The sequence below is a fragment of the Lissotriton vulgaris genome, chromosome 1_1 (genome assembly GCF_964263255.1).
Source record: "Lissotriton vulgaris chromosome 1_1, aLisVul1.2, whole genome shotgun sequence".
Classification (NCBI taxonomy): Eukaryota; Metazoa; Chordata; class Amphibia; order Caudata; family Salamandridae; genus Lissotriton; species Lissotriton vulgaris.
This window is the reverse complement of record NC_141685.1, coordinates 147,870,829-147,896,068: the sequence shown is the minus strand read 5'-3', so window position 1 is coordinate 147,896,068 and position 25,240 is coordinate 147,870,829. Positions and strand designations below refer to the sequence as shown.

Below are 25,240 nucleotides of genomic sequence, written 5' to 3'. Positions count from 1 at the left end.
TGTTCCATCATAATCCCATGTCATCTTTCCATTCAAGAGCCGGACCGCCTCATCGTAAATTTCGTTACCTCCCCCTAATAAAGGCCCAGAAGGAAAGGAGCAGAGCCAGGTGCAGAAGATAGAAAAACAGGATAAGAGATGTTTGTGGGTCGTAAATGGGCAAGGCTACCAGCTTCGGCCGCCTAATCATGATCAGGCCAACGAACACGAGAACCAGTATAGCAGGACTGGCCTCGGGCAGAGGAGGCAGCTTTTGCCGAGTCATGCGGCCACAGCGTTTCTGTCCTAAGGTGCACGTGTCACTAGCAAGGTGAATCGCCGGCTAAAGCCTACGTGTCCTTAAGTGAAAATGAGGTGATCAGAGGTCACTGCGTGTCCATTGACTATGTGAGGGCAAGAATACAAGATGGATGCCATGATCTAAAATGGATGCCATCGGTGTATCAGAAATGTGGTTATAACAGGAGTGCTCTTGCTCGTAGCATAGCGAAAACACCAGGATATACTAAATGGATCATTTGTGGTTCATCGGTACCAAAATTATGAGTTTACGACAATGTTGAAAACACAGGTTCATATTGTCACGGAACCTCAACATGGTGCGCCGCATTGTAAATGCGGGGCACCATGGGTGGCGGAGCTGCAGCGCACAATAACTGGCGCATCCCTGGGGATGCGCCAGTTATTGTAAATCTGCCCATATACATTTAGCCAACGAGGGAGCACTTACTGATTAGACAGTAGAAAGTACTCCAGTAAGGAGTAAAGGTATTACACAAAAAGGTGGCTTCTTCGTGGACAAACACCCAGGGCGGGATTCATTCTGCCCCCTGTGAGACTCGTTTTTTGTGCCCTTCTGCCCTCTGTTAGACTCGTTTTTCCCTTGTTTTTCTGCCCTTCTGCCCTCTGTTAGACTTGTTTTTCTGCCCTTCTGCCCTCTGTTAGACTCGTTTTTCCCTTGTTTTTCTGCCCTTCTGCCCCCTGTTAGACTCGTTTTTTGTGCCCTTCTGCTCTCTGTTAGACTTGTTTTTCCCTTGTTTTTCTGCCCTTCTGCCCTCTGTTAGACTCGTTTTTCCCTTGTTTTTCTGCCCTTCTGCCCCCTGTTAGTCTCGTTTTTTGTGCCCTTCTTCCCTCTGTTAGACTGGTTTTTCCCTTGTTTTTCTGCCCTTCTGCCCTCTGTTAGACTCGTTTTTCCCTTGTTTTTCTGCCCTTCTGCCCTTTGTTAGACTGCTTTTTGTGCCTTTCTGCCCTCTGCACCACCACATTATCACTCAGCACCACCACAGCACCACCACAGCATCACTCAGCACCACCACAGCACCACTCAGTGCCACCAAAGCATCACTCAGCACCACCACAGCATCACTCAGCACCACCACATTATCACTCAGCACCACCACAGCACCACTCAGCACCACCACAGCGCCACTCAGCACCACCACAGCATCACTCAGCACTGCCACAGCATCACTCAGCACCACCACAGCATCACTCAGCACCACCACAGCACCACTCAGCGTCACCACAGCATCACTCAGCGCCACCACATTATCACTCAGCACCACCACAGCACCACTCAGTACTACGACAGCATCACTCAGCACCACCACAGCATCACTCAGCACCACCACATTATCACTCAGCACCACCACAGCACCACTCAGCACCACTACAGCATCACTCAGCACCACCACAGCATCACTCAGCACCACCACAGCATCACTCAGCACCACCACAGCACCACTCAGCACCACCACAGCACCACTCAGCGCCACCACAGCATCACTCAGCGTCACCACAGCATCACTCAGCGCCACCACATTATCACTCAGCACCACAACAGCACCACTCAGTACTACGACAGCATCACTCAGCACCACCACAGCATCACTCAGCACTACCACAGCACCAATCAGAACCACCACAGCACCACTCAGCGCCACCACAGCATCACTCAGCATCACCACAGCATCACTCAGCACCACCACATTATCACTCAGCACCACCACAGCACCACTCAGCACCATAACAGCATCACTCAGCACCACCACAGCACCACTCAGCACCACCCCAGCATCACTCAGCACTATCCCAGTATTACTCAGCACCACCACACCACCACTCAGCATCAGCACAGCACCACTCAGCACCACCACAGCACCACTCAGCGCCACCCCAGCATCAATCTGCGCAACCATTCAACAACAACTGGTTCAAATATGTTCTCTCAATGTTTCAAGCTTTATTACAAATGTCACAAAAGATGTTAATATTTCACTTCTGTTCTTGGATTTTCGTCACAATAAAATACACTGAACATAATCCTCACAAAAGTTATTTACAAAAGTTTAAGCTATTGCCATTATAAATTAAAATCACTTTTATTTAAGTATTATTTATTTAAAAAAATTAAAAGCCATTGTAATTTGTAATATCAATACATCTAAGTCACGTAAATACAAAACATGTTGCATTACAAATGCTATAGCTGTCACATTTGCGAAAGTTATAACTATTGGCATTGTAAATGACAAAGCTATTCATTTAGCAATTTTCAAAACCAACACATGAATAAAAAAAAATTGTCATTTACAAGACCAATAGTTCAAACTTTCCTAATGCGAGACCTATTGCATTGCAAATGCTTGTTTTTATATCTGTCAGTGCTTCCTGTTGAGGTTTAATTTTCATGACAGGCGCCTCATTGCCTACTTGTAACTATTCTCTGACCCTGCTTCAAGGGTAAGAGCAGGGTCAGAGAATAGTTGCAAGTAGGCAACGAGGCGCCAGGAAGCACTTACAGGCTTACAGCAACAGGTGCCCAAGTTGAAGTTAATTTCTTTGTAACCCTTTTGTAAAAGGTTACAAAAAATTTGCTTCAACTTTTGCACCTGCTGCTGTAACCCTGTAAGTGCTTGGCTGAAAATTCATCCCACTCGTGGATTCGCGGATTTTACAGCGATTTCGCGAGATTTGCGGATTGCGAAATTGCGGAAAATCCGCAAATTTCGCGAGCGGAACAAATTTTCAGCCCATGCTTAATCAGAACGCTTCACAATACACAGTTATTTACCATTAGGTGGTTGAAGTAGTAAACATTCAATTCAAAATATGTAGGCAATAATATATGGATGGCACAGGTGACTAGAGGTCAAGATAGAATTAAAGTCTTAGGATGTGAAATTGTTTATTAGAAGCATTTTACTTCTTTTTTGAAGGTGGTAAAGGAAGAGATTCCACGTACCACTGGAGGTAGGGAGTTCCAAATCTTCGGTGCAATCCCTGGGAATGCTCTGCAGCCTGTTCTCTTTTTATGGTAGAATTGTGGTTTCAGTAGTAGTGGGCTCACACTTCGCAGTTGTCTGCATCCTCCCGATCGAACTAGCTTTAGAGCTAAGTAACTGGGAGTATTGCTGTCGGGATTGAGAGCAGCGCAAGAATACGCAAGCGCCACTAACCTTTCTCTGATGGCCAGCAGAGACGATAGACGATAGTCCTTCCGACTCCGTTCCACACAAACCCCTACAATGGAATTTACCCACTGTTTGAGCCTGTACGAATAGGGGCCGGGAGGTGGATTGGCATCGGGGAAAAAGGCACTTCTGGTATCGTCTGGTCGTTACACCATGAGGTTACTGGTACAGGGACACTGCAGGTAGAGGAGGAGACAGAGAGCAAGAGATTAGTTCTGCAGTGGAACTTATGTGACCCCAGAATTCTTCCCCGGTCTTCCCTACTCACCAGTTTATCCACCCCATGTATCCTTAAAGGAATTCCAAGCAAAGTACAGAAATGACAGTTAAACCAGAAGTACTGAGAAGTTAACTTCACTCCTCTGCCTACCAGGTCGTAAGCACAAACATAATTCTCTGGACTACAAACGATAAGCGTGGAAAGCACAACACTTATAAGAACCACAATCCTCCTTGTGGAACGGAGTAGACCAGTTATTAGATAACGTCAGTAGCCACTGACGTAGAACACAAACTTTCCCCGCAAAGTAAACAAGAAATGACGGCAGCTTTGATACCGCTTTAAACAGAAAAAGTATACAAAAGAATAGGAGGCGAGCCCGCACTCCTCTGGGTACTTGCACGACTGAATAGGATTCGGAACAGAGAATCGCAAGGATATCTGACCACGCTGGCTGTTCATCGGCGTCGTGCAGATCAAGGTAATGACCACGCTGGCTTTTGATCGGCGTAGTGCAGAATAGGGTACAACTGACCACGCTGGCTTTTGATCGGCGTCGTCCTCAAGAATCCTACTCGCAGCGAGAAGGCTCATCCACTATGAGCGAATACAGAACACGATTGACAAGCCCCGTTGTGTTCCGAAGGTGGAGCTTATATAATGTCCTCCCGTTGAGCCAACCCCCAGCGCCGGATGGCCTTCTGGGACTTGTAGTGTTTCCGCAAAGGACTGGATATACGGAATCTTTTACATTTGGCCTTGTCGATGGTAGCGATCGCTACAGAACCCCCTCTCGTGGACCGCTGTCCCGGCGGACGTCCCGGCTTTCCGGGGAACCGCTCATGGAATTGTACTACCAAATCGGGACAATGGAGATGGTCCAAGGGTTCCCAGGTCCTGTCTTCGGGGCCGAACCCTTTCCAATCCACCAGGTATTGGATCCGGCCTCGGACCAAGCGAGAGTCCAGAATAGAACGCACTTCAAGAAGAGGGTCCATCGCAATTGTCGAGGAGTCAAAGCCTTCGCCGTCTTTAAGAACAGTAAATTGCGATGGTCTGTGATGATTTCTACAGTATGCAACGCTCCGAGGAGGTAATGCCTCCATTCTTCGCATGCTCTTTTGATGGCTAAGAGCTCTTTGTCTGTTATCGTGTAGTTTATCTCACACGGGGTGAGCTTCTTAGAGTAGTACGCCACCGGGTGGAGTTGACCCGAGGTAGGATGGCGTTGGGACAGGACACCACCCAGAGCAAACTGAGAAGCGTCAGTTTCCAACACAAACGGCATCTTGGGGTCTGGATGACGAAGGATGGGAGCTTGTGTAAACTTCTCTTTTAGGAGTTGAAATGAGGTTTCGGCCGCCTCTCCCCATTTGAAAGGAACATTTTTTCTCAAGAGGGACGTGATGGGATGGATGATTTTGGAGAAATCCTGTATAAAACGCCGATAGTAATTGGCAAAACCGAGAAAGCTTTGCACAGATTTAACGTTCCGTGGCGTTTTCCATGTGATGATGGCCTTCACCTTACTCATGTCCATTCGAAATCCGTGAGCGTCAATAACATAACCCGAGAAGGCTACCTGCTGGACATGAAAAAGGCATTTCTCCAGTTTGGCATACAGGGAGTTTTGTTGGAGCCTTTCCAACACAATTTTCACATGGGTAATGTAGTCTGACAGAGACACCGAATAGATTAAAATATCGTCTATATAGACCACGCAAAATGTCTCCAAACACCCCCTTAACACATCGTCCATAAAGAACTGGAAGGCGGCTGGGGCATTGCAGAGGCCAAAGGGCATTACTCTATATTCGTAGAGACCAAACTTAGTTCTGAAAGCAGTCTTCCATTCATCTCCTTTCATCACTCGTACCAGATGATAGGCCCCTCGGAGATCAAGTTTTGTGAAATAGCGCGCACCTTTCAACTGATCCATCAACACAGGAATTAGGGGAAGAGGATAGCGGTTCTTGATGGTCACCCTGTTAATGGCTCGGTAGTCGATACATGGTCTCAATTCCTCGCAATCCTTCTTCGGTATGAAGAACATGGGTGACGAGGCCGGGGAGGTGGAGTGTCTTATGAACCCAGACGCTATATTGTCCTCGATATAGGTTTTGAGATACAGTGTTTCTTTTTCTGTCAGGGCATACACCCTACTGCAAGGGATGTCTGCACCCGGAACGAGGTGAATCCGACAATCGTAGGTGCGATGAGGAGGTAATTGGGTAGCTTTTTGTTTGTCGAACAAGGCATGAAAGGACTTGTATTCATCTGGTAATGTGGTGGCACAACAAAAGGAATCAACTGTACAGTCGCTTGCTAAGAAGGTAGCGAGCGAGGGAACAATGTATGTATGTATGTATGTATTTATAATCTTTTATAGCGCGTATCTGTCACCCCACGGGTATCCTGGCGCTTTGACTGATGAAAATCCTGCCATACATCCTACTGGAATTTGGGATTAAGAAGATGCAGTCCTAGGAAAAAGATGTGTTTTTAGGAGTTTCTTGAAAGAGAAAAAGTCTTGCGTACTTCTCAATCCTAACGGAAGAGTATTCCATAATCTGGCTGCCGTAAAGCTGAAAGATCGTCCGCCCAACCGAGCTCTCAAGACTTTCGGCACCACAGCAAGATGAGCGGAAGCCGAGCGAAGGGATCTCGGCGGAGTGTACCAGTGAAACATGTTCTGAAGTGGTACTGGGCCAAGTCCGTGGAGGGCCTTGAATACAATACATACAGATTTAAAATCGATCCGTTGAAGGATCGGTAGCCAATGAAGGTCTCTTAATGCCTAGGATGAGGAGTCATAGCGGCGGCGAGCAAGCGCCAGTTTGGCTGCAAGATTTTGCACCCGTTGCAATTTTCCTATCAAGGTGGCTGGTGCTCCAAGAAATAGGGCATTGCAGTAATCCAGACGGCTTACGATAATGCTCCTCACCACTTCTGGCCTGCTGTCCTTAGGAAGCATTGGGAGGACCTTCCTCAACATGCGAAGCAGTCCCATGCAAGTACTCACTGTTTTGTTAACAGCTGCATCCAATTGGAGATTGGACCCAAACATCACTCCCAAATTGCGGACCGAGGTGGTAGGCCCAATCGTACTTTGGAAGGAGGGTGGCCAGAAATCCGGTGGAAGAGGTCTAGGGATGCGATCAGTGGTGCAGTGTAGGACCTCAGTTTTGGAGCTGTTAAACTGCAGCGAATTCTGATTTAGCCAGTCCGCGGTTGCGAGCATACAGCGGTGGAAGGTGTCAAGAGTCACTGCTTCCTTGCCCTCAAGTGAGAAGACAAGTTGGGTGTCGTCTGCGTAGTTCGTCACCGCTATGCCAAAAGATCTAATCAGCGCAACTAGGGGCCGCAGGTACAGGTTGAAGAGGATAGGGCTGATGGCCGACCCTTGTGGAACACCTTGCGCCACTTTTTTGATGTTAGATTGAAACGGTGGCAATGCCACTACCTGGTGGCGATTTCCAAGATAAGATGTCAACCACTGTAGTGCAAGGCCAGTTACCCCTACTTCCTCTAGTCTGTGAATCAGAATTGCGTGGCTGACAGTATCGAACGCGGCCGACATGTCGAGCAGTACTAAGAAGGCTGCTCTTCCATGGTCGGCTCGCGTTCTAAGATCGTCAAGTACAGTCACCAGCGCTGATTCCGTCCCATGGGCCGGTCTAAATCCAAATTGGACTTCATCCAGACAGGACCCAGTCTCCAGATGTTTTGATAGATGTTTTGTAACCCATTTTTCCAGAATCTTTATTGGAAACGGGAGCAGGGAGATGGGTCGATAATTTGCAGGATTAGCCGGGTCCAAGGTGGGCTTTTTGAGTAGAGGGGATACCACAGCAAGTTTCCAGCAATCTGGTACCCGTGCCGAAACCAGGGACTGATCGCAGATGGTAAACAACGGAAGGAAGAGTTCATCCCGGAAGAGCTTCCAATATTTATGCGGTATTGGGTCTAGAGGTGATCCCGACGAAACACTATTGGCCAAGGAGCAAAATTCCTCAAAAGTTGGAGAAGGGAAACAGTCCAACTTAGCACTGCTGGAGGTGCAGTCTATGATAGTCCTGGCGTGCGTTTCCGAGCGGCTCTCGGGATTACCGCCGGGTATTGTGCCAAGATTGTTCAGAATGGCCGCGATTTTATCCTCAAAGGCCTGTGCCAATGAGTCGCACAGGGACTGAGATGCGATGATGGTATTTGTCGCACTAGCAGGGCATGACAGATCCTTCACGATCTTAAATAAGGTCTGTGATTTGTTAGCTGCCGCCCGCAGAGACTCTTCCAGAAACCTGGCCTTCGCACATTTGATCTGTGCTTTATAGATGGACAAGGCCTGTTTGTAAAGGTTCCGGTCTGAGTCCAGGTATTTCTTTCTCCATGTGCGCTCAGCTCGCTTGCATTGGAGTTTAAGTTGAAGCAACTCCTCGGAAAACCATGGCATCGCTGGTGTGGGCCTATTTCTTAGTTTCCGTAGAGGGGCCAGCGAGTCAAGGGAAGACACAATCCTTTGGCTAAGTCTTTCGTAACTCAGATCTACGTTTTCCTCTAACGTAAAGCCCTCCAAGAGTAGAGGGGGTAAAGGGGACTGACGCAAGAGTTTAGACCATTGCCTGGAACTTTTAACTCCACCTAAATTCCTATTTCTCCCCTGCTCCATCTTGGGTGTGAGAGAGAAAAGGATTAACGCATGGTCCGTCCAGCACTGAGGTAGAATGTTTTGAACAGTTACAAACTCTGGGTCGGCAAGGATGAGGTCTAGTATATGGCCCTTTTGATGGGTAGGAGTAAGGACCAACTGCTGCAGTGAGATACTCTGACAGGTCTGGGTCAGATCTGCAAGTACGGTATCTCCAGGGCCGCCCAGCCAAAGATTGAGATCGCCTAACACCATTAGCCTTGAATGTGAGGCGGATAGATCCAGAATTAACTCAATCAACCCCGTGACTGCAGATAAAGGGCTAGATGGAGGTCTATAACAAAGTAGACCTGTGAATAGGGCGCCCCCCTGTCCATTTAGAGAAAAGGCAAGTAATTCGTAACCAGGAATGGACTTAATATCAATGAGGGAGAGATCAATAGACTCTCTGAATATAAGTCCTAGTCCACCCCCTCTAGCACCAATACGAGGGATGTGCCTGATTTTATATCCCGAAGGGCAAGCCAAGCCCAACTCTACAGCACAGTCCATGTTCGTCCATGTCTCCGTCATGAGTAGCATATCTAACTCATGTTGTTCAATCGTGAGGGCAATCTCCTCATGATGTGAGCACAGTGACCTAACGTTCAAAAGGCCACAACTAAAGGAGTCTGTCTGTGATGTAGCAGGTTTACTGGACGGGGGACTAATATTAAGGCCTAGCAATTCGTCACGAGAGTAGGTAAATGTATCTCGTGGACGGGATCCAGAGGTACCGGCCCCCGGCACGTCCGTTGCGCGAACGGGCGCAAACGGGCTTACCTCTGGCGCACCTCCGGCGCCCCTACGACGCACCCGCTGCGCACCGTTGCTGCGCACCTGTTGAGCAGCCATCTTAAATGGCCGGCGTGAAAGGTCACGTGGGTCCTGGCAGGGCGAGTGGCTCTCCCTCACCCAAGATGGCGCTCCGTGAGGAGAAAACCTTCTCCCCACTCCAAAATGGCGCTCGAAACCGGCGCGATGCTGTGCAGTGCCCCCGAGTCCCTTCTACCCCACAAAATGTGGGAGTGCAGCAATTATAGTGAGGGTAAGTGCTCCCTTAATTCCCCCTAAGCGGCTGATGCAAATTAATACACAAAGCGCGATCAAGGGGGAAGTCTTGGTGTATGCCTTCTCGACAATGTTCCTTGCAATACTCGGATGTCATACTCACGGTACGGGAAGCCCAGCTCACCAACGGATTATGCAGTGTCAACCAAGGCATACCTAGAATGAGTCGGAACTGAGGGGCATCAATCAGGTCGAACTGGATGTACTCACAGTGATCCTCACCGAATCTCATCAATAGGGCCAGCGTATGGTAGGTGACCGGGCCTGAAGTTAGTACCGTGCCATCCACTGTTTTAACTGTTTCAGGTATCGATTTCTTTTCACAGGGGATACCCATGCGGAAGGCATAGGTCTGGTCTATATAATTTCCGGTTGCCCCTGAATCTAACAAGGCATCTACCCTTACAGGGTTCTGATTGGTAACCCATAGCGCAACATTCACATTCATATGGGCGACTGCAGGGTGTAGGGTATTGGCTACAAAAGGGGAGACCGTATCTTGAGGTCGTCTCGAATCAGAGGTCTCTATCTGATTCAAGACCGTCAGTTTTCCGCCAGCTCACTAGAACTAAGAGCAGCCTGCCCTCTGGGAAGGGGTTTTTTCCCGGAAACGTAATTCCTAGCTCTACAGTCGTTGATGAAGTGCCCCCCTTTGCCACAGTATAGGCAGAGTTTAAGCCTCCGTCTCCTGTCTCTTTCTTCCCGGGTGAGAGGCCCACGTATTCCCCCTATTTGCATGGGTTCCGGTCCTTCTGTTGTCTTTGCTTTTTCTTCAACCCCCTGCCGGGTTTTAAATAAGGGGTAAGAGTATAGATAATCCCCCCCTTTTCGCTCCAGTAACCGGTGATCTAGTTGGACGGTCAGGTCTATTAATTCCTCACAGGTAGTAGGTAATTGCACCACCTGAGCTAATACAGCCTTCAGTTCTCCCCTAAGTCCTTGGTAAAACAAGGAGATTCGTTTCTGAGCCGGCCAATCTGTTTCTACGATAAGGCGGTTAAAGGTGGTGATGTAGGACAACAGATCTTGGGACCCCTGTCTCAAGGTCATTAATTCGTGATCTAGTGACAACATGTGAGACTTCCTATCAAACAATTTCCGGAGTTCTATGCAAAAGGCAGAGAAATCATGTAAAACAGGGTCATCCTTTTCCAATAAAGGGATTGTCCAGCTGGACGCGTTCCCCCCCATATAGGACATCAGAAAAGCAGTTTTGGATGCTTCGTCCTGGAAGAACATAGGTTTGCATAGAAAATGCAGACGGCATTGATTCAGAAATGTTTCAAATTTCCGTGGATCCCCATGAAACCTTTCGGGGGGGGGGCTAGGGGTATCCCATGATTTTGGATTATATGGACCGTCGGAGTGGTTTCGGTAGAAGTGGATGGGGCTGCCAGTGAACCCCCGGGTTGGAAGGAAGGAGGCGGCTGCAGGGTGGCCGGTCTAATCAATGGTTTCACCACAGGCTCTCTCATGGCAAGGTCTGACACGTCTTTGCGTAAATCAGAAATCTCTTTATACAAAGCCTGGTTCTCTATCCGGGAGTTCTGAACCTCTTGTTGAAGGCCTGTAAAGCTCTCCAACAGGGAGGTGAGAATAGCATTCGTATCCATCGTCTAGGCTGGGCGGTATTCTTGGGCTTGTCAATCTGTCGGGATTGAGAGCAGCGCAAGAATACGCAAGCACCACTAACCTTACTCTGATGGCCAGCAGAGACGATAGACGATAGTCCTTCCGACTCCGTTCCACACAAACCCCTACAATGGAATTTACCCACTGTTTGAGCCTGTACGAATAGGGGCCGGGAGGTGGATTGGCATCGGGGAAAAAGGCACTTCTGGTATCGTCTGGTCGTTACACCATGAGGTTACTGGTACAGGGACACTGCAGGTAGAGGAGGAGACAGAGAGCAAGAGATTAGTTCTGCAGCGGAACTTATGTGACCCCAGAATTCTTCCCCGGTCTTCCCTACTCACCAGTTTATCCACCCCATGTATCCTTAAAGGAATTCCAAGCAAAGTACAGAAATGACAGTTAAACCAGAAGTACTGAGAAGTTAACTTCACTCCTCTGCCTACCAGGTCGTAAGCACAAACATAATTCTCTGGACTACAAACGATAAGCGTGGAAAGCACAACACTTATAAGAACCACAATCCTCCTTGTGGAACGGAGTAGACCAGTTATCAGATAACGTCAGTAGCCACTGACGTAGAACACAAACTTTCCCCGCAAAGTAAACAAGAAATGGCGGCTGCTTTGATACCGCTTTAAACAGAAAAAGTATACAAAAGAATAGGAGGCGAGCCCGCACTCCTCTGGGTACTTGCACGACTGAATAGGATTCGGAACAGAGAATCGCAAGGATATCTGACCACGCTGGCTGTTCATCGGCGTCGTGCAGATCAAGGTAATGACCACGCTGGCTTTTGATCGCGTAGTGCAGAATAGGGTACAACTGACCACGCTGGCTTTTGATCGGCGTCGTCCTCAAGAATCCTACTCGCAGCGAGAAGGCTCATCCACTATGAGCGAATACAGAACACGATTGACAAGCCCCGTTGTGTTCCGAAGGTGGAGCTTATATAATGTCCTCCCATTGAGCCAACCCCCAGCGCCGGATGGCCTTCTGGGACTTGTAGTGTTTCCGCAAAGGACTGGAAATACGGAATCTTTTACATTTGGCCTTGTCGATGGTAGCGATCGCTACAATTGCTATGCAGGGCTTTATGGGTCATGCAAGCTATCTTTAGGTGTATTCTTGCCTCGTAGGGCAGCCAGTTCAGAACTTTCAATGTCAGAGAGATGTAGTTATTTCTTTTAGTTCCTGATACCAGTTTGGCCGCAGCGTTAAGCGATGCCCTCAGCGGGTCGGCCAGTATTTGGGGAGAACGCATAGAGTGGTGCTTCCATAGTCTAATCTTGGTAGCACTAGGGCTTGTATTGCCATTTTTAAGTCGGTCTGTGAGAGGAAGGGTTTAAGTTTCCTTAGTATACTCATCTGGTGATTAGCTCCCTTGGTGGCATTAGTGATTTGTGCCTGCATGTTCAGGTGTTTGTCCATGGTGACTCCCAGGGACTTCGCGGAGTCAATGATGTGCGGAGCACAATTAAAGTAAGTTAGACGTTTTAACCATATTTATTTATTTATTTATCCCTGTCAGATAGAGACACTGACCAGCTTATTAATGACCTTCTTGCTGTAGACCTTGAACAACTGATAACAGCTCCAACACACAAAGCAGGACACACGCTTGATGGAATTTTTACTAATAACCCCTACATTATCATGAATAAAATACTTCCCTTAACATGGTCTGACCATTTTGCCATTCTATTCGATATTCAAATTAAATCAATAGCATCTAAAAATACATCTCAGAATCCTCATCTTATCACCAGAGACTGGAAAAATTTAGATTATAATCAACTCACACAGACTCTTACTGATGCTTTCATGGGTATAGACATGGTAACTGACTCTAACATTGCAGCTACCACATACACTTCTATTCTGGAGGGGGCTTTTTCTACATTAGCTCCATCCAGAACATCCAAACATAATAGGAAGACCCCTTCGGCCCCATGGTTTACTGAAAATCTTAGACTTCAACGACAACATTGTCGTAATATTGAGCGCCATTGGCGCAAACACTACAACCCATCAGACAAAGCAACATATAAAGCTGCTCTTCATAATTACAAGCAGAGCATAGCAACAGAAAAAAACATCTACTACACCACTCAAATAGATCAAGCTAGAAGCAGTATGAAGAAACTGTTTGAAGTTGTAAACCACCTCGCCGAACCACCCAACCCTCTTACTGAAACATCACAAACTCTTTGCAATGTATTGGCCGATTTCTTTTCTGAAAAGGTCACATCTATATTCAAAGATTTTACCCCAAATTCTGACATTACTGATTCTTCTAACAGTCGGATAAATCCCACCTCGACAGCTTTAACGGAATTCACCAGAATAAACCCTCAACTCATTTATAAATTAATTCAGTCAATTAAATCCGGTTCTCCATTGGACCCTTGCCACCCTTCCATACTCAATACTATTCCTGACATCATTACTAAACCACTGACACATATCTGTAATATTATGTTTTCTACAGGTTCTTACCCTACAATTTGGAAAAACACCATAATCAGGCCACTCCTTAAAAAACCTTCCCTGGACCCCTCACTGCCTTCCAGCTATCGTCCTATTGCTTCACTGCCGTTCCCAGCTAAGATCTTTGAATCTGTCATGAACAAACAACTGTCTGACTATATTCAAATTAATGACCTATTAGATGACACCCAGTTCGGCTTCCGACAAGGTCATGGAACAGAGACGGCCTTGATAAAGGCGGCAGATGAAATAAGGGCCACGATGGACAAGGGTGGACAGGCTGTCCTGATTCTGTTGGACTTGTCGGCGGCTTTCGACACGGTCGATCACTCTTCTTTGATCGGCCGTGTCGAGGCCATTGGTATCAAACATAGAGCCAGAGATCTTATCACATCCTTCCTGGCTGACCGCAAGCAGGCAGTCAAGTTAGGTGCTTTCACTTCACCTACTTTCAGCCTTCCGTGTGGAGTCCCTCAGGGTTCCTCGCTAAGTCCGACCCTTTTTAATATCTATGTTTCGGACTTAGCGAGGGTAATAAAAGAGTATAACATCAACCTAACAACTTACGCCGACGACACTCAGTTGGTATTATCCATACATAAAAATGGACCTAATGTTGCAGCAAACTTCAAGGACGGTATGAGAGCCATTAGCAGTTGGATGGCCTCCAACTGCTTAAAACTTAATTCATCTAAGACGGAGGTCATGCTCTTTGGAAGTATTCAACCTTTGTGGTCCCCTTTATGGTGGCCAGAGGAACTGGGAACTCCACCTCAACCGGTCAGCAAAGTCAGAAACTTGGGAGTAATATTTGATGACAAACTCCTGTTCCATCATCACGTGAACGCTGTAGTATCATCATCTTTTAACATCTTAAGGAAAATAAAGAAACTTCTTCCATATCTTCCTATAACTGCAGGCAAAACACTTATATCTACGCTGGTGTTTTCACGTACTGATTATTGCAATGCCCTCCTCCTCAATGCACAAAAAAAGGTTATTTCCAAATTACAAATGATACAAAATGCTGCTGCCAGAGTCTTATTGACCATTCCTAAATACAGCTCGGTCTCTGGACATCTGGATCAATTGCACTGGCTTCCAGTCAGAAGTCGCACGAAGTTCAAGGCCCTTTGTATTGTCTACAAGGCAATAAACAACACGGGACCCAAATTCCTTAAAAATTCCTTTAAGCCTTTGGCAACTCCCAGAACGCTTCGTTCCAACACGGCTCATCTGCTGCAGATACCCAGAACAAGGAAAGTTAACTGGGGAGACAGATGTTTTACTATAGCTGCTGCTAAATTATGGAACTCCCTCCCTCTTAATATAAAAACCAGCCCATCTCTGATTGTCTTCAGAAAGCAACTAAAGACTTGGTTGTTCTCTCAACGACATAACTAACTATAAATCAATTCAACTTCTGCCTAGAGATCTAATCACCGGTATCAGCTCCTAGCCATTAGCGCCGAGACACCCATGGGTAATTGTAGCGCTTTAAAAATTGCAAAAATAAATAAATAAATAAATAAAATATACAGTTGGGCGTCGTCCGCATATATGTGATATAGAATGTTCGCCGAGTTCAATGCGTTTGCCAGGGGCTCCATGAGTAGATTAAAAAGAATGGGTGAAAGTGCTGAGCCCCCGCTGTCAGCACGGATGCATCTGTGACACCCTTTCTGGACCAAACACTGACACTTGCTATCTCGGAACCCCCGAACATGACCAATAACATGGTGCCTATCGACTCATCGATCAGTTTATGAGTCCCACACCCCCACTCCTCAATCATGACTCCATCTCTATTCCCCCCTCCCCTGGTTCTCCCAACGCAGCTTCTCCCTAACACCATAAACCGGAGCAGTCTCACCTGGCCTCCTGGACCACATCACAACCTCCTGTTCCCACATTACTAATGACGCCAAACTCACTGAGATCTCTCAAGAGCTTCAGCAACTTAAGGCTGAGGTTTAAAGCCTAATATCCCTCACCTCCGAGCTCGCTAATTGTTGGTGTCCCACCAGGCCGATGGGTAAGAATAGACACTCCCTTTAGCGATCCAATAGTCAAGTCAAGTCAAACCAGCTATATTCGGTGTAAAATATACAACCATAAAGCATACTAGACAGAAGGTACTATATACACATAAATATAAACAGTTTTCAAATATTTACATATTTAAAAAAACAGTATTTCATAACAGGCATCACATCTTTATTCAATATATAGTACTCTGATAATTATCACTGCAAAAATCGCATATGTACAAAACAAGTGTTTTTGTGCAAAATCCAAACATATAACAAAAGGGGAAGAAAAAAAATGATTCATAATCATACTTGAGATTAGGATGATAGATTATATCAACATTATGGAATAATGACACAACTAAAGGCAGTCATCAGGTTTTCAGATATTAATGCATCCAGATGTGACAAATCCTTTCTTTTCCTAATCGTCCTTTGTATAAATGTAATAACAGAAGAAACAGTTTTTACATTATCAAAAGTACATAATAAGTTAAAAGCGTGTTTATAATGGAAAAGCCTCTTGGTTAAAAAAGCGGTTTTATAACAATTCTCTGGATATCTTTATAAAAGGTACAAAACAGTAAGAAGTGCATAGTGGACTGGGGGGGTCTTTCCATCACACGGGCAGATGGTGAAATATAGGACCATTTTTCCTTACTTGAGAATGCTTTTATATAATGTAGTGTCCCAAATCTTAGCCTTGTTAAGTAGAATTAATGCAGAGTTTTTCTTACCAGAGTTAAATATGTTTGTAATCCCACCACAGAGGGGATCCAATAACAATCACGTTAGACGGATGTCACCCCGCACATCCAACCCCCACGCCTCCACTCGACACATCAGGATGAAAGATACTCAATCGGACAACAATATTTACTCCCTCCTCCTTCAGTCGAATCCACATAGAGATTCTAGGCCCAATCTCAGAGCAGGTAACAATTCCAACTTCAAGCAAATTCCCATCACTCAGGCTGCCTCCGCTGTCGCCATACCCCACCTTAAATGTACGCTACTCAATTGCAGATCGACATCTAAACACGCAGTGCATATTGCTGACCTTATCCTTACTTATGATCTTGACCTTATAGTCCTGACTGAAACTTGGCTAAATGACTCCTTCATACCAACGCTCGACATTCTAGTAACGTCCAGCTACGACATCATCAGATTAGGTCGACCAAACAGACCTTGTGGAGGTAACCCCTCTACTCACTGCAAAAATCTCTCTGTGAAGCAAGCACAAAACGTTGCTCTCATCTCGTGTGAATATCTAGGCATCGATATCCTGAGTAAAGGTAGGCCTCGATACAAACTGCATGCGTTTACCCACCCTCCAGGAGATAACCTCCCATCCATTGAACAAATTATGGAAATCATCACAACCAACTCCGGGTGTATACTGCGCCCAAATCTTCCTTGGCGACTTCCACCTCTACTGGAATGACCTGATGACCAATCAGTGAGTAGCCTAAAAACCTTCCTAGCTGATCTAAACTTGATCCAAATATGCAAAAGTCCTACCCAGAACCTGGAAGCGACCTTGGATCTAATTATCTCTAAAGCTAAATCCATTCAACTTGAATCTATCATTCCATGTGATTAGACAGACCACCACTGTATCACTTTGCTCATCACTGAATCACTGTCCTCAAAAAAGATTCACATAAAAAAACAGACACTGGAAAAGGAACTCTCGAAACATAAACCTGAATGAACTGACATCTATCAGTAATTATATCCTTCCCCCTCCCGAGGACATGTCAGATGCCTAGGACCTTACTGATCATTACACTAATTCAATGACAAACATTCTAGACTCTATGGCACCCCTCCAACTAAAAAGAGTGTCCACCGAAGACTCCGAGCCTTGGTACAATGGTAGTCTAAACGCGGAAAGATGCAATCTAAGATTCTACTCCTCGCTTGAACACCTCCAGCAATTGAGATCTCTAAGAATCATTTACATCAAACACATACATAGCTCAAAAGCAAACATCTTTAGGAAATAGCTAAACAATTCCAGAAATAGACCTAAAAAACTGTTTGAACTCGTTAAATTGCAATCTAACAGGCAGCCCCAACCTGCTTTCTGGGTTTAATCTGCAGCCTAACTGCAAAGAACTTGCCGCCTTCTTCCTGGGAAAGACGAAAAAAATTGAAAGTGACTTAAAGACTTCGTTGGATCTCCGCCTGACACCTTCACACGTCTGCCCCCACCCACCCATGTGGCCTGAGCATCCTGCACACCCCCCCAAAAATATTGCCACATGGTGTTCATTCAAATCCTTTGATGAAATGACCATACTACAAATTCTGTCAACTTAGACAAGAGGGATTCTAGGCGCTGTGGATAGGGATCATGATCCGGGGTGTCCATAGATAGAGAGCTTACAAATTCATATTGGTAAAGAGCCAGGTCTTCAAGGCCTTACGGAATGAGGAATGAGTTTCCAGAATCCAAATTGAAAGAGGGAGTTCAACAAATTGGCCGCAGCCAGCAAAAAGGACCTCCCCCATCTAGATTTTCTGAATCTAGGCACAGTCACCAAATTCTTGCTGGAAGATCTTAACTGCTTACCAGGGACATATCTCCGAAACTGTTTTTTAATGCCTTATGACCCCATATTATAAAAGGTGCACCAAACACAGGGCTTTAAACTCAATTCTCCGACCCAAAGGAAGCCAAGGAAGGCTCTTGATGGTAGCCGCAACAGAGTCGAATTTAGGAAGGCCCATCACCAGCCTGGCAGCAGCATTCTGCACAAGATGGAGTCGGTGTAGGAGACCCTTATTGATCCCTACATAAAGGGCATTGCAGTAATCCAATCTGGACAACACAAGGGCCATCACTGCCTGTTTCCACGTGGAGGGGGAGAGAAATTGACATATCTTTCTGAGAGTTCTTATCATTCCAAAGCAGGTGGAGATTTCTATTTATTTGGGGGCCCAAGGAGAGGGAGGTATCAACAATGATGCCTAGATTTTTGGCACTGAGGCCAGGGCGAGGGCAAGATCCAAGCGTATCTGGCCACCAGGCCCTGGACCAAATCTCCTGATTGTCTCCGAAAAGTAAAATCTTAGTTTTATCCCCATTGAGTCTAAGATAGTTCTCTACCATCCATGCAGCTACGGCCTGCATGCAGCTTTTAAAATTTTCTGCTGAAGCTTCAACACTCTCAGGGATGGTAATCATGATTTGAGTGTCATCAGCATAGGATAACACTTCTAGGCCAAAAGATCTTACAACCCTGGCAAGCGGGGCTACATAAAGGTTAAAAGGGTGGGACTCAATGAGGATCCCTAGGGAACTCCGCAGAACAGCAGTTTAGGAGCAGAAAGGAATTCACCCATTGTAACTCTTTGAGCCTGTTCCGTGAGGAAAGTTGTAAGCAAAATAAGGGCGGAACACTCAATCCCTATTTCCCGGAGCCTCCCAGCCAATCTAAGGGGAGAGATAGTATAGAAGGCTGCCGTTAGGTCCAGAAGGGTCAGTAAGGTGGTGTGACCTGCGTCGACCTGTTGTCGAATGTTGTTAAAAACAACTGTTAACAACGTCTCGGTACTGTGCTCACTTCTGAACCCATGTTGCGAGCCATCGAGCAACTGATGATCCTCCAGATAGGTGCTAAGATGGAGATTCAGGTGTTTCTCCAAGATTTTAGCTGGGACGGGCAACAGGAAATTTAACTGTAGTTCTTTAGTTCCGCTGGATCTAGAGAAAGCTTCTTTAAGAGCGGTTTAACCACGGCCATTTTCCAGGCAGTGGGATACTGGCCAGAAGTAATAATGGCTTTAAGAACTACGGTCAAAGTAGGAACAATAGCCTCCATTCCTAGATTCAGGATCTTCAGGGGACAGGGCTCCATAGGGAAGCCAGATCTAATTCCTCTTACCATCCACTCCGTGTCTTCCTAAAGTATGGGGGGAAAGGCGCTCAAGCGGCAATCCTTTGGAGGAGCTACCAGAGAATCCGAAGGACGATCGGCCTTTGACCCTCCGACATTGGATATCTCCAGGGAGGAATATATGTCCTTGATTTTGTCAGTATAAAAGCATGCCTTTTTATCACATAGCTCCTGGGAGACCTCGGTGTTGGCAGAGGCCGAGGGGGCTAGGAGGGAATTAATCACAGTGAAGAGTTCCCTGTGGGATTTGATGGATTCCGTCATCTTGGGATGGTAGATGACCTTTTCCTCATTAATAGCTAGCCTATATTCCTTCAATCTGAGTTTATGCAGGTCCCTTTCGGCTGGGATAAGCTCACGGCGCCATATTTTTTCCTGCTGTCGGCATACCTGCCTAAGGTTTCTCAACCTTTCAGAGAATCAGGGCGCCGAAGGGCGTTTTCTGGCCACATAATGCTCCTTAAGAAGGGCAAAAGAGTCCAGAGCCGCCAGGAGCCAGGTGGGGGAGACAGCAATAATTAGAAGACCCTCCTTATTTATACGGCTACGGTTTCTCTTCATCTTCACCCTGTTCTTAAAATTGGGATCTGTGTGGGATTCTGCAATTCGCATAAAAAATGGGATGGTGTTTGTTCAGACCAAGAGAGTGGGATGGGATCTTTCACCTCCATCCTCGGATCGTTAGAGAAGATCCCGTCCAGAATGTGTCCGCCGTATGAGAGGGGCTCCTCACCTCCTGAGGAAGGCCACAGGAGTCCATCGTTTCCAGGAAAACCTGCGTTTCAGAGCACAGAGTTTTCTCCAAATGGAAGTTAAAATCACCCAAAAGAGTGACATTGGATCTAGCCAAATAAGGCTCCATCCGATTGCTGAAGTCCTGATTAAACATTCCTCTGGGTCTGGGAGGCCGGTAAGGGTAGGGCTGCCACGTTTCCCCTTGAGTTTTTTAGCTACCATCCAATGGAATGACTGTCTTACAGTTAACATACTCATATAGCCCAATGCTCCCAGTCCATCGACCTGCAGTGCACATCCTTCTATCCTTTTCTCCTTGAATCTCCAAGAGCTGTCCTCTCGGGTAAACAAGGGACTTACCAGGGTCTACAATAAAAAGGACAGCGTCCCTGGCACAAGGCGTAAACTTGGCACAGATGGACACAGACATGCGTGCCTTTGGCGCGCCTGCTGCGTGCGTTCACTGCGCTTCCAGCCCGGCATTCAGATTAAATAGCTGGGCCAGTCAGTAGCAACTAGAGCGCTGCCCATCGATCTGGGACAGGAAGTGGAGTAGAGCAGCAAGAGTGAAACACTCACTTCCCTCCACACAATTGGCGAGCTGTGGTGGACCGGGGAAGAAGCCCGCACACGCCCCTCACCCCCCTGAGATGAAGAAAAAAAGCAGAAGAGTGCCTGGAAAGAATGCAGTAACCCCACACAAGTAAGCAATTATAATAGTTTTTAAAACATTCCTCCATTAGAACGCACACAATGATTCAATAAAATGTTAAAATCACAGTCACTTTCTAAACGCAGTAGACGCGCAACAGCGTTGCAACTATAATCCGGGTGAACCGCCATCACGTGGTGTAGAGGAGGAGACAAATGTGATAATAGGTAAGGAACTGCTGGGCAAAACTGACCTAAAAAGGAACTGGGCCTGCACTGCACCCCCAACATGTTCCAAGAGTGGAATGTGGCTCCATCATATTATTATCAGAAGTTTGATAACAACAAGAATAGTGCACAGAGAGAGTCAAAAGTTGAAGTAAAGACACAAAAAAACAGAGATCAAGACAGGGAAGAGAGAAATAAGAAACAGGGGAAAAGGAAACATAGAGTTATAGGAATCCTTACCTGACAATTATTTTTTTTGTTCCCCCAAGGGTGGCAGCCACGCTGCACTGCCTGTCATCCCAGAATACCTTGAAAGGAATTAAAGAAATAATTTAGCATCAGACGACAATCACACTTCATCACATTTTACAAATACCGTCCTGGATTTACAAAACAACCGAGCCCAGGGAGAACCAGGGGCTGACTTCAGCCTCCTTTAATAGCTATTGCTGTGAATGTTCAACAATTAACCGCCGTGGTCCTGCATCCCACAGTGTAATGACCTTGTCAGCCATAGCAGGCAGTACAGCCCCTTAAAGGACCGCTCCCTTGGTAAAGGCCCTTGCCTTTGGAGCTACAACAAGCTTCAAAGCTATATTAAAGCTTTCAAATAATTACTGAAGGCATAAACATGGTTACTCAGTCAGAGGAATAATTATCATAATATTTGCAGGAGAATCACATAAAGGTAACCTCTAAAGTATATGAAAAGCCAGAATCAGAAATAACTCTCAATGTAAAGTCAATAGACAGACCACCACAACAAATGGGTGCTAAGAAATAAGAAAACGTTTTTCTATAATATCAAATAGCAAACTGACATAGAATCTGCTTAGTTAAAAATCAAGGAAACGTTCTTAAGTTTTTAGACAGAGAGAACACATTATTGACATGGTTCATGATGAGGTAAAAATGACAGCAATCAATGAATGTTCATGAAAACGGCACAACAAAATGTAATTTAATAAACCACACCTACAAAATGAATATTGAATTGTGACTCTTCACCTAAAAGCCACAAGTCATTTTACAAGGTAATTCCCTAACATAATAACTGGATCTTAGTCACAGTTTAAGTTTGTGGCCATTCATCATTGACCCAATTTGTACGGGAACATTTGCTGATAGCTTATTAGCTGTTTATTAGAAATGCCTACAACTTGGCCTCCTTTCCCAAGAAGGGTGGGTTGGGCGCTCCCGTCAGTCTGACTGTGGAACGGGAGGCACATTTATTGATTAAAAGAGATGCTGGATTCCCATTTACTTATTCTACAAAAGGGCCGCTCTGGGTGACCTATAGGACTGCACCAAGCATGCAATCCTTCTCCCGTCTCAGGCACCGTCATTGAGTCTGATTCAGTCCAGTAGAAACTCCTAGTGTAGGTGGAAGTTGTGGAAAATCCTTATTAATCACTGAAGGATTTTGTTGAAATACTAAATTTGTTGAGAATTTGGCGTTCTATTCTGCACTGGGCTGTGGGACCATCGGGACTGAAGGCATGCTCCAATATATCTGCCTTTGATTCTGCATGCTCGGCACAGAGGCCAGTTGGGCTGGGACCATTGACTGTGACATCCCATTCTGGCCATCTGATTCATGTTCCAGTTTCACAGCTTCCTGCAAACATCGCAAGGAGCGTGTCTTATTCTCCACATTATTAATGTTTGAGGTATTTAAATTGCCACTGTCAGTAAAACCTACACCCTGAGCAGGGCCGGACTGGCCGTAAGGGGCTTCGGGTGTTTCCCCGGGGGCCTGGAAGAGTGGGGGCCGGACTGGCCGTAACGGGCTTCGGGTGTTTCCCCGGGGGGCTGGAAGAGTCGGGGCTGATTCTTCAGTGCTGGGAAACGTATTTGTTACTGGGGGCTGGTTTTGCTCTGGTGCTGCTATATCACCCCCAGCAACAAAAGAGGCAGGGGGCTGGTCCGTCAAAATTGTCAGGCCTGGTTTGGGTTCCCAGTCCGGCCCTGACCCAGAGGAACAACATTTCCTCCTTGCACATACTGAACATCATTACTCTGCACACCAACGCCGTGCACATCCACATTCACACCAGCAACAAACCCAGAATCAAAACGAGAATACAATCCGTGAGAAGCACTTTCGTCACCCATTTGGAACATTTTTGTCTGAGCGCTCATTATTTTTTCTTTGATATTTTTCTGCTTAGTAACAAAATTCTCACTACCGAACTTTGCGTAAAACAAAATCTCTTCCGGAATGTTAGTATGCATCCCCTCACATTTTGCTGGATATGTGAACTAACCTCTGGATGCAACGCTAAAAGATGCGCCCTCTTTTACCCGGTCTTCGCCTTTACAATATTGTCTGTAACTCTGCATTAATCTCTTGTACTATCTAATAAAATATTTTTAGGCGCTTCACTCTGTGGCTCTTCAATTGGCCAGTTTACAAGCAACTTACACTCATTCCACAAATCTCTTGGGACAACAATTAACAAACTTAAACTCAGCTCTCGACCACCCCGCCTGGACGAACAGGCCTCATCTCCACTGCATCCCTCCTGGAGAGGCCCCACCTCCTTTGAACCACCCACACACAGGACAAGCCTCACCTCCTCTACACCCTCCTCAACAGGCCTCTCCCCCTCTGCACCCATGGACAGGCCTCACCTCCTCTACACCCCCCCTGGACAGGCCTCATTCACCTCCTCTAAGTACCCTGGACAGGCCTTGCTTCCTCTGCATCCCCTGAGACAGGTCTCGCCTCCTCTGCACCTAACTCCAAACAGGCCTCACCCCCTCTACATCCCATGGGCAGTCCTCTCATCCTCTGCACCTGCCTGACAGGCCTCACCTTCTTTGTGCCTCCCCCTGGACAGGCTTCACCTCTTCTAACCTCCCCCCGACAGGACAGGTCTCACCTCCTTTGCACCCCTTGGACATTCCTAACCACCTCTACACCCCAATAAACAGGCCTCACTTCCTCTGCACCCCCCTGGACAGGCCTCACCTATTCTGCACCCCCCAGTTCTGGATAGGCCACACCTCCTCTGCACTACCTTGGACAGGTTTCGCCTGCAGCACAACCCTTCCCTGACAGGCCTCACCTCCTCTACACGGCACCACACCACCCAATAGGCCTCTTCTGCAACCCCCCACCAGAAAAGCTTCACCCCTCTGCACCCATGGACAGGTCTCACCTCCTCTGAACCCCTGGACAGGCCTCTCCTCCTCTGCCCCCTGGACAGGCCTCACCTCCTCTGCACCCCTGGACAGGCCTCACCTCCTCTGAACCCCTGGACAGGCATCACCTCCTCTGCACCCCTGGACAGGCCTCACGTCCTCTGCACCCCTGGACAGGCCTCTCCTCCTCTGCCCCTCCTCTGCACAGGCCTCTCCTCTTCTGCACCCCTGGACAGGCCTCTCCTCCTCTGCACCCCTGGTCAGGCCTCTCCTACTCTGCCACTCCTCTGGAAAGGCCTCACCTCCTCTGCACCCCTGGACAGGCCTCTCCTCCTCTACACCCCTGGACAGGCCTCTCCTTTCCCCTGGACAGGCCTCTCCTCCTCTGCACCCCTGGACAGGCCTCTCCTCCTCTGCCCCTGGACAGACCTCACCTCCTCTGCACCCCCATGGACAGGCCTCTCCTCCTCTGCACCCCTGGACAGGCCTCTCCTCCTCTGCACCCCTGGACAGGCCTCTCCTCCTCTGCCCCTGGACAGACCTCTCCTCCTCTGACCCCTGGACAGGCCTCACCTCCTCTGCACCTATGGACAGGCCTCACCTCCTCTGCACCCATGGACAGGCCTCACCTCCTCTGCACCGCTGGACAGGCCTCACCTCCTCTGCAGCCCTGGACAGGCCTCACCTCCTCTGCACCGCTGGACAGGCCTCTCCTCCTCTGCTCCCACACTCAGGCTCAGCAGGAGGAATGCCAGGGGGGGGAAATCTGATCCATGGATTCATAAATTGCAGCCAAGTGAGCAGAAACCTGTCCAGGCTCTCTCCTCCTCCTGGAGCTGGGGGGGGAGGGAGGGGCAGGTGCAGATTTGGGGTCTGAGGGGGGTCTGTAGATGGTGGTAACTGCCCACCAGACAGGGCTCCTTTCTCCTCTGCAGCAGGTTGAACACACCAGGAGAGGCCAGAAGTGA

The 25,240-nt window shown here is 47.2% G+C and overlaps 1 protein-coding gene across 1 annotated transcript in view; it reads right to left on the bottom strand.

Moving 5' to 3' along the window:
* The window catches only part of LOC147737871 (uncharacterized), a 40,380-nt gene extending 15,422 nt beyond the window's left edge, over positions 1 to 24,958 (bottom strand). The window contains exons 1-2 of the mRNA XM_086948158.1: positions 24,902 to 24,958; positions 21,366 to 21,433 (exon numbers count right to left, since the gene is read on the bottom strand). The gene's annotated coding sequence lies outside the window, so the exon portion shown is untranslated. The remainder of the gene's footprint in view (positions 1 to 21,365; positions 21,434 to 24,901) is intronic.
* Positions 24,959 to 25,240: the final 282 nt, after the last annotated feature.